This window comes from Ylistrum balloti, unplaced genomic scaffold (assembly GCF_031769215.1).
Source record: "Ylistrum balloti isolate Yb309-2 unplaced genomic scaffold, AGI_CSIRO_Ybal_v1 Utg370132, whole genome shotgun sequence".
NCBI lineage: Eukaryota > Metazoa > Mollusca > Bivalvia > Pectinida > Pectinidae > Ylistrum > Ylistrum balloti.
This window is the reverse complement of record NW_026782143.1, coordinates 174,976-182,526: the sequence shown is the minus strand read 5'-3', so window position 1 is coordinate 182,526 and position 7,551 is coordinate 174,976. Positions and strand designations below refer to the sequence as shown.

The 7,551-nt window shown below is 41.4% G+C and overlaps 1 pseudogene; it reads left to right on the top strand.

Annotated features, from left to right (window-relative positions):
* Positions 1-5,528: 5,528 nt before the first annotated feature.
* On the top strand, positions 5,529-7,186 carry LOC132550597 (uncharacterized; annotated as a pseudogene).
* Positions 7,187-7,551: the final 365 nt, after the last annotated feature.

Genomic DNA, 7,551 nt, shown 5'->3' with positions numbered 1-7,551 from the left:
AATATACCGAAACTCGTAATACCGAACAGGATTAAAATAAATCGAGACCGGTTATACCTGACAATATTTAAATATACCGTGACCCATTATGCCGGACAGAAATCAAATATACCGAGACCCTATATACTGGGGGGGAATAAAACATACCGTGACCAGTTATACCGGACAGAAATAAAAAAAATACTGGGAGCAGTTATACCGGACAGAAATCAGATAAACCAAGACCCGTTATACCGGACAAAAATAAAATATACCATGACCCGTTTTACCGGACAGAAATCAAATATACCGTGACCCATTATACCGGACAGAAATCAAATATACCGAGACCCTATATACTGCGGGAAATAAAATATACCGTGACCAGTTATACCGGACAGAAATCAAATAAACCAAGACCCGTTATACCGGACAGAAATCAAATATACTATGACCCGTTATACCAGGCAGAAATAAAAAAAAAATACCACGTCCCGTTATACCGGACAGAAATCAAATAAACCAAGACCCGTTATACCGGACAGAAATCAAATATACTATGACCCGTTATACTAGGCAGAAATAAAAAAAAAAAAAAAAAAACCACGACCCGTTATACCGGACAGAAATGAAATACACCATGACCCGTTTCACCGAACAGAAATCAAATATACCGAGACCCTATATACTGGGGGGGAATAAAACATACCGTGACCAGTTATACCGGACAGAAATAAAAAAAATACTGGGAGCAGTTATACCGGACAGAAATCAGATAAACCAAGACCCGTTATACCGGACAAAAATAAAATATACCATGACCCGTTTTACCGGACAGAAATCAAATATACCGTGACCCATTATACCGGACAGAAATCAAATATACCGAGACCCTATATACTGGGGGAAATAAAATATACCGTGACCAGTTATACCGGACAGAAATCAAATAAACCAAGACCCGTTATACCGGACAGAAATCAAATATACTATGACCCGTTATACCAGGCAGAAATAAAAAAAAATACCACGTCCCGTTATACCGGACAGAAATCAAATAAACCAAGACCCGTTATACCGGACAGAAATCAAATATACTATGACCCGTTATACTAGGCAGAAATAAAAAAAAAAAAAAAAAAAATACCACGACCCGTTATACCGGACAGAAATGAAATACACCATGACCCGTTTCACCGGACAGAAATCAAATATACCGTGACCCATTATACGGGACAGAAATCAAATATACCGACACCCTATATACTGGGGGAAATAAAATATACCGTGACCAGTTATACCGGACAGAAATAAAAAAAAAAAAAATACTGGGAGCAGTTATACCGGACAGAAATCAGATAAACCAAGACCCGTTATACCGGACAGAAATCAAATATACTATGACCCGTTATACCAGGCAGAAATAAAAAAAAATACCACGACCCGTTATACCGGACAGAAATGAAATATACCATGACCCGTTTTACCGGACAGAAAACAAATATACCGTGACCCATTATACCGGACAGAAATCAAATATACCGAGACCCTATATACTGGGGGAAATAAAATATACCGTGACCCGTTATACCGGACAAAAATCAAATATACCGTAACCCGTTATACCGAACAGTATTTAAATATACCGTGACCCAATATTCCGAACAGAAATAAAAATTAATCGTTATCTGGTATTCATGGGAATATTCAAGTTACCCTGACCCATTATACCAGACATCAATCAAATATACCCTAACCCATTATACCAGACATCAATCAAATATACCCTGACCCATTATACCAGACATCAATCAAATATACCCTAACCCATTATACCAGACATCAATCAAATATACCCTGACCCATTATACCAGACATCAATCAAATATACCCTGACCCATTATACCAGACATCAATCAAATATACCGTGGCCAATTTAACTGGACTGAACTCAAATATACCTTGGTCCGATTTTCCGGATTTATTTCAATAAACCGAGTATACACACACTCAGGTGTTTCCAACCTTGGGAGAGCTTATTATCACTCGCGCTTGCACAACTTTTTTTTAATTCAATGTTTTTGGTTAGACTTTACATTAGACTGCATTTCCAACAGGCAGTTGAAGCATAGGTAAACAGCATATGTTTAGCAATAATTTTTCAAATGAAAAACCCTTTGCGGTTTGAATAGATATATACTGAAAGGATAAAGAAACGCAGGGTAATATTTATTCCGATATTTGAAAACGCGTTCTCCAAATAAAGTGAAACTTTGTGGATTGAGTAATTAGGTCATATTACACCTTGTCATGTATCGAAAATTTAGTCACGGTACAGTGCGCACCTTTGGTAAATGGAGGAAGGAAAAAACAAGAATTTCGTGCACCGTGTTGTTCTGGTCTCATGCAGCGTTGGTCAAGTCACTATTCGTTAATCTTTATACAGACCAACTGCTTCCCTAAAATTTATTGAGAATTTGATTCGTTTTAAGATTGGCACGACTCACAGAAGTTCAGAGGGTTCAGGCCATTCAGATGCTAATGCAAAGACAGCTGCAAAACCAGGTTGCTAGGTACTTTGGTGTTAATGTTTCCACCATAGAACGTCTTTTAAGACGTCTTCGGGAAACTGGGCGATTGGCCGATCGACCTAGGTCAGGACGTCCGCGCGTAACGTCACGACGTCAGGATCGCTATATCGTCGTCTCTCATGTGTGTAATCGGTGCCTTACTGCCGTTGAGAGTGCACTTAATGTTCGTGGAAATCATGGGCGTCCTATAAGTTCAAAAACTGTAAGGAATCGATTACGAGATGTTGGTGTAAGAGCACGTCATCCCTACGTAGGTCCACACCTTACCCCTGCTCGACGTCAGTGTCGTATGGCCTGGGTCGCTGCACATGCTCCACGACGGTTTCCACTGAGGCAGTGGAGACAAGTTTTCTTTACGGACGAGTCTCGATTCTGTCTTTATCGATCTGACGGCCGTCAACGTGTCTACCGACGTCGTGGCGAACGTTTTACGGACGCTTGCGTTGTAGAGAGGGATAGGTTTGGGGGCGGTTCAGTAATGGTATGGGGAGGAATCTTACACGGGTTAAAATCACAATTGGTTGTTATTGATGGCAATTTAACAGCAGCTAAGTATAGAGATGAGATCCTCCGACCTCATGTTATCCCTTTCTTACAGCAGCATAATCTAACCCTCCAGCAGGATAATGCTAGGCCCCACGTAGCAAGGATTTGCCAAGTCTTTCTGGCCAACAACAACATTCAACCACTAGATTGGCCGCCATATAACCCTGATTTGTCCCCGATCGAGCATCTTTGGGACCAGTTGGATAGACAGGTTCGAAAGCGCCAGCCACCCCTTGCTACTCGAGAGCAGTTGACCAGAGCTCTGATTGAAGAGTGGGACAACATCCCCATAAGACGGATTAACACAGAAGAATAAGGGCCGTGACCACAGCAAACGCCGGACACACAAGATATTGATGACACAGTTCAATTTCAATTTCAAAATCCTATGGGTCCATTCAATTTAATCGTTAGTACCTTTAAACCAATTGTCAGATGCAAAATACAGACTTTTTTTAAGCTTTAATTTATCTGTAACTATACAAAATTTCGTCTTAAATGAAGCCCGATATCAAACTTAATTTCTGGTTTAAAGTTCACCCTGCGTTTCTGTATCCTTTTAGTATACTAGTACTCATGTTTTGACTTATGGCTAGTTAAAAATCTATGTTTAAAAATCAAGGTAGCTTGACTTTTAATTACAATAACCATGCGGCGATGTTTTGCCTCGTTATCAATTAATACACATACTTATATCAGGGGATTCAGCGTTTTGACTTATAAAAATCTGCTAACTATTAAGGTTAATAATATTTGGTTTTGCTTCGGATAGTTTTTGTCACGATCACCTGTAGATTTTCAGTATATTCTTTTATATACCACGTGTGTTTGTTTATATTTCGTATATCACGTGGTCCGTCACACGGGTAAGTATAGGTAAGGTAAGGCGAGATTTGACGTGCGCGAGAGCGGTGGGACGCTACGGGTAAGCGAGGTACAACGACGATGTTGTGATAGACACCTGTAGCAGAGGAATCTCATACATGGATAGATATACAGGCATGGAATACAGACCATGGTAAGTTACTAATAATTTCCTTATATTTCTGTTCATTAATCTGATTTCTTATTGTCTTTATACCAGTTCAAATACATTCATTTTGATTATATTGACGTGCTGTCCAATCAAACGTGACGATTGATTAGGTGTAGTGTACGATTGTGTAAAGTTACATTTTGTTGTTTGTATTTGTTCATTTTAATTATGTATAACTGTAATAGAACGTGGGTATATCATGTCATGAACCTTGTATTTATAGTGTAATTGGTGATCACTTATTAATTTGTTATTTTAACGTCAAATTAAGATAGTAATTTTGACCGTTGTTTAAAACTACGGAAGCCTTGAGATGCCATATAGTGTTATTAGTCGTAAGGAAGTTTTATGTCTAATTGGACCGACACGCTGGTAAAGTTTCAGTTTGTAGATAGTTATATAGTATGTAGGGAATAGGAATGTTAATTTGTGTTTAAATGTGAGTAATATATTGTATTGCCTTATACAGTCTATAATGTGAAAATTAATGTATGGAAGCCGTGAGCATGCATGCATGCATGGTTGGTATGTAAATGTTATGTTTATGTCTGTTTTAAAGCTCTCCATGACGAGTTGAGTCAACTCCACACAGGACCTAGCGAGGCTGTGTACTTCGGCAGCAGGACCAGTTTATGGCATTGGTCATTTGGTCAGCCACAGGGGGTTTCATGTCGCCGTATTTCAGGCAGGTCGGAGTGACGTTCATTCATGATTCGGAGCGGCCGTTTTACGCCGTGGAATACCCAGTGATATACGTGTAGACGCTTTAGACCTCCACCCATAGAGGTGCAGTTGCGTCCATATATGTCTTTGTACAAGGCAAATTACTTGTAAGACGTGTCGACAGGAAGGTACACTTTGTGTATTCTGGGAGGAACACTTTCTATGGTTCTCTGAGGTGATTACTGCGCGGGATTCGCCCTCGTGAGTATCGGAAGCTGTACTGAGCCGTGCTGTGTTGGGATGTTTCCATGCATGGCCATAGACTTTATGAACTTTATTTGTTTTGTTATCTAGTAAAGTGAATGTGTGGTTTGAGTGTGTATGTCATCTTGTGTATTGTATATAAGCCATTGTGTGTCCAATAAATCGTATATTATTTTTTGTATATGTACTTGGTTTGTTCTTTTTTTCCGAACATCTAAATCTGACACTTGTCCCACATTACAAAATGGTGGCAGCGGTGGGATAAGCCAACGTTTTGGTGTTTGGATTTGAGACCAACTATTTTTTGGCTATATGCTTGTAGATATTTAAGTCAAGGCTTGATAGAGAGGTATTTGCTGGTAGACATTCTATCTTCTGTTTCCTTTGTCTGTCTGTTGGATCATAGCTTTACAGGTATGTAGCTTATTACTTTTGGAGTTGGAGAAATCATGAGGTATGTTACTCTCTGTGGAAACGGAAGTTGGATGAGCAGTATAGATTCTTTGTGATGCTAGTTTGGAGTTCAGGTAAGTACTTCGTGTATTTTCTTTACTTATGTTGGTTTCTTGTTTATGTTTTGATTTGTAGCGTTAAAATGTCAACACTTAACGAGATTATTTCAGCCGGTAGGGAGCTTGGTTACTCCGGAAGTGAACTGCGGCAGTTTTTAAAGGAAACACAGGACCGTGCTAGAGATGAGAGGGAGAGGGAGAGGAAGCTTAGGACTGCTGAGATTGAAGCTGAGCAAGCAGAAAAGGAAGCAGAGAGAGCTCTGAAGATGGAGTCAGAGAAGAAAATGATGCTGCTTGAGGAAGCCAGAATTGAAGCTGAACGAGAAGCTTGATCAGATGAGAGAGCCGAGAAGGAACACCGGCGGAAGTTGGAATTACACGAAGCAGGTATACTGGAGATCGGCGGTGAGACGTCAAGAAGTTCAGCTGTCATACCGAAGGGGCCTAAACTGCCAGCCTTTGACGAGGGTAAGGACAGTATGGACGCATACATCCAACGCTTCGAGTTGTATGCTACTGCCCAGAGATGGAACAGGGAGCAATGGGGAACCGATCTAAGCGCCTTGCTGAAAGGGAAAGCTTTAGCTGTGTTTTCTCGATTACCCGTATCACAGGCTCTGGACTTCGATGAATTGAAGAAGGCGTTGTTGCTTCGATTTCAGAAGACAGAAGCTGGTTTCCGGAAGAGTTTTCGAAACAGCAGACCGGAAGGAGGTGAGACGTTTGCTCAATTTGCTATAAGATTTGAGACTTATCTCGATAGATGGATGGAGATGACAGAGACTGCAAAGACATACGAGAGCCTTAAGGACTTGATGATCAGAGATAAGTTTATTTGTGGCTGTAACCAGGACATGTCTTTATTTCTGAAGGAGAGGAAACCATCGTCTATTAGGGATATGGCGAAGTTGGCCGATCAGTATGCGGAGGCCAGAGGGGCGACAGCCAGTTCGTTGACCACTAAGACTTCGAAGGCGGGTGGAAGTAAGACCGGTAGTGGGAGCTCTACAGATTCTTCGAGTGTGAAGAAAACCTTAACGTCTTCGTCGGAAAAGCGGTGTTATTCCTGTGGGAAATTGGGACATCTTTCTTTCGATTGTCGAAGCAAGAAGTCTGTGAATCGAGTGGCTGCCGTTACCGAGAGAAACAGTGAAGAAGCACAGATGAAGTATTCTAAGAGGAACAGAAGAAAAGGAGCTGGCAGGAAGGCTAGTGGAGAGCAAAATAGTCAAGGTGGAGAGAACGGGGGTTCGAAACTCACAGTTTCATGTAATGTGAAGTTACCGGGTTCAACAGAGATGCCAGTGGTGACAGGACGTATTGGAGTACGACTAGTTACCGTACTGAGGGACACTGGATGCAGTGGTGTCGTCGTGAGGCGCAGCTTGGTGGAACCAGAACAGTTTACAGATCAGTTGAAGTCGTGTACACTGGCTGATGGTTCGAAGCTGGAAGTACCAATTGCGAAGATGGAGGTGGATACACCATACTTGAAGGGAAAAACTGAAGCATGGGTACTTGAGACACCATTATATGATCTGATAATTGGTAACGTAGCTGGTGCTTTTCCTCCTGATCAACCGGATGAGACATAGAGCGAGGAACGGTCTTCAGTTCAAGCTGTTGAGACAAGACAACAGAAGAAGAGAGGATATTATAGACCATTGAAGGTTCCAGAAATGTTTAAGGACATAGGAAATGTAGAAGATATACTATCACAAGGGAATCCTGTACCGGAAATTCCGTAGTCCTAGGGCGGATAATGGAAAGACATTTCGTCAACTCATAGTACCCAGGAAGTTTAGGAAGACTGTCTTAAAGCTTGCTCACGAGTCGATCATGGCGGGACATCTGGCAGCGAAGCGGACGACGAGTCGCGTACTATCGGAATTCTTTTGGCCGGGAGTACAGGCTGACGTCACTCGGTTTTGCCGATCATGCGACGCGTGTCAGCGCACCT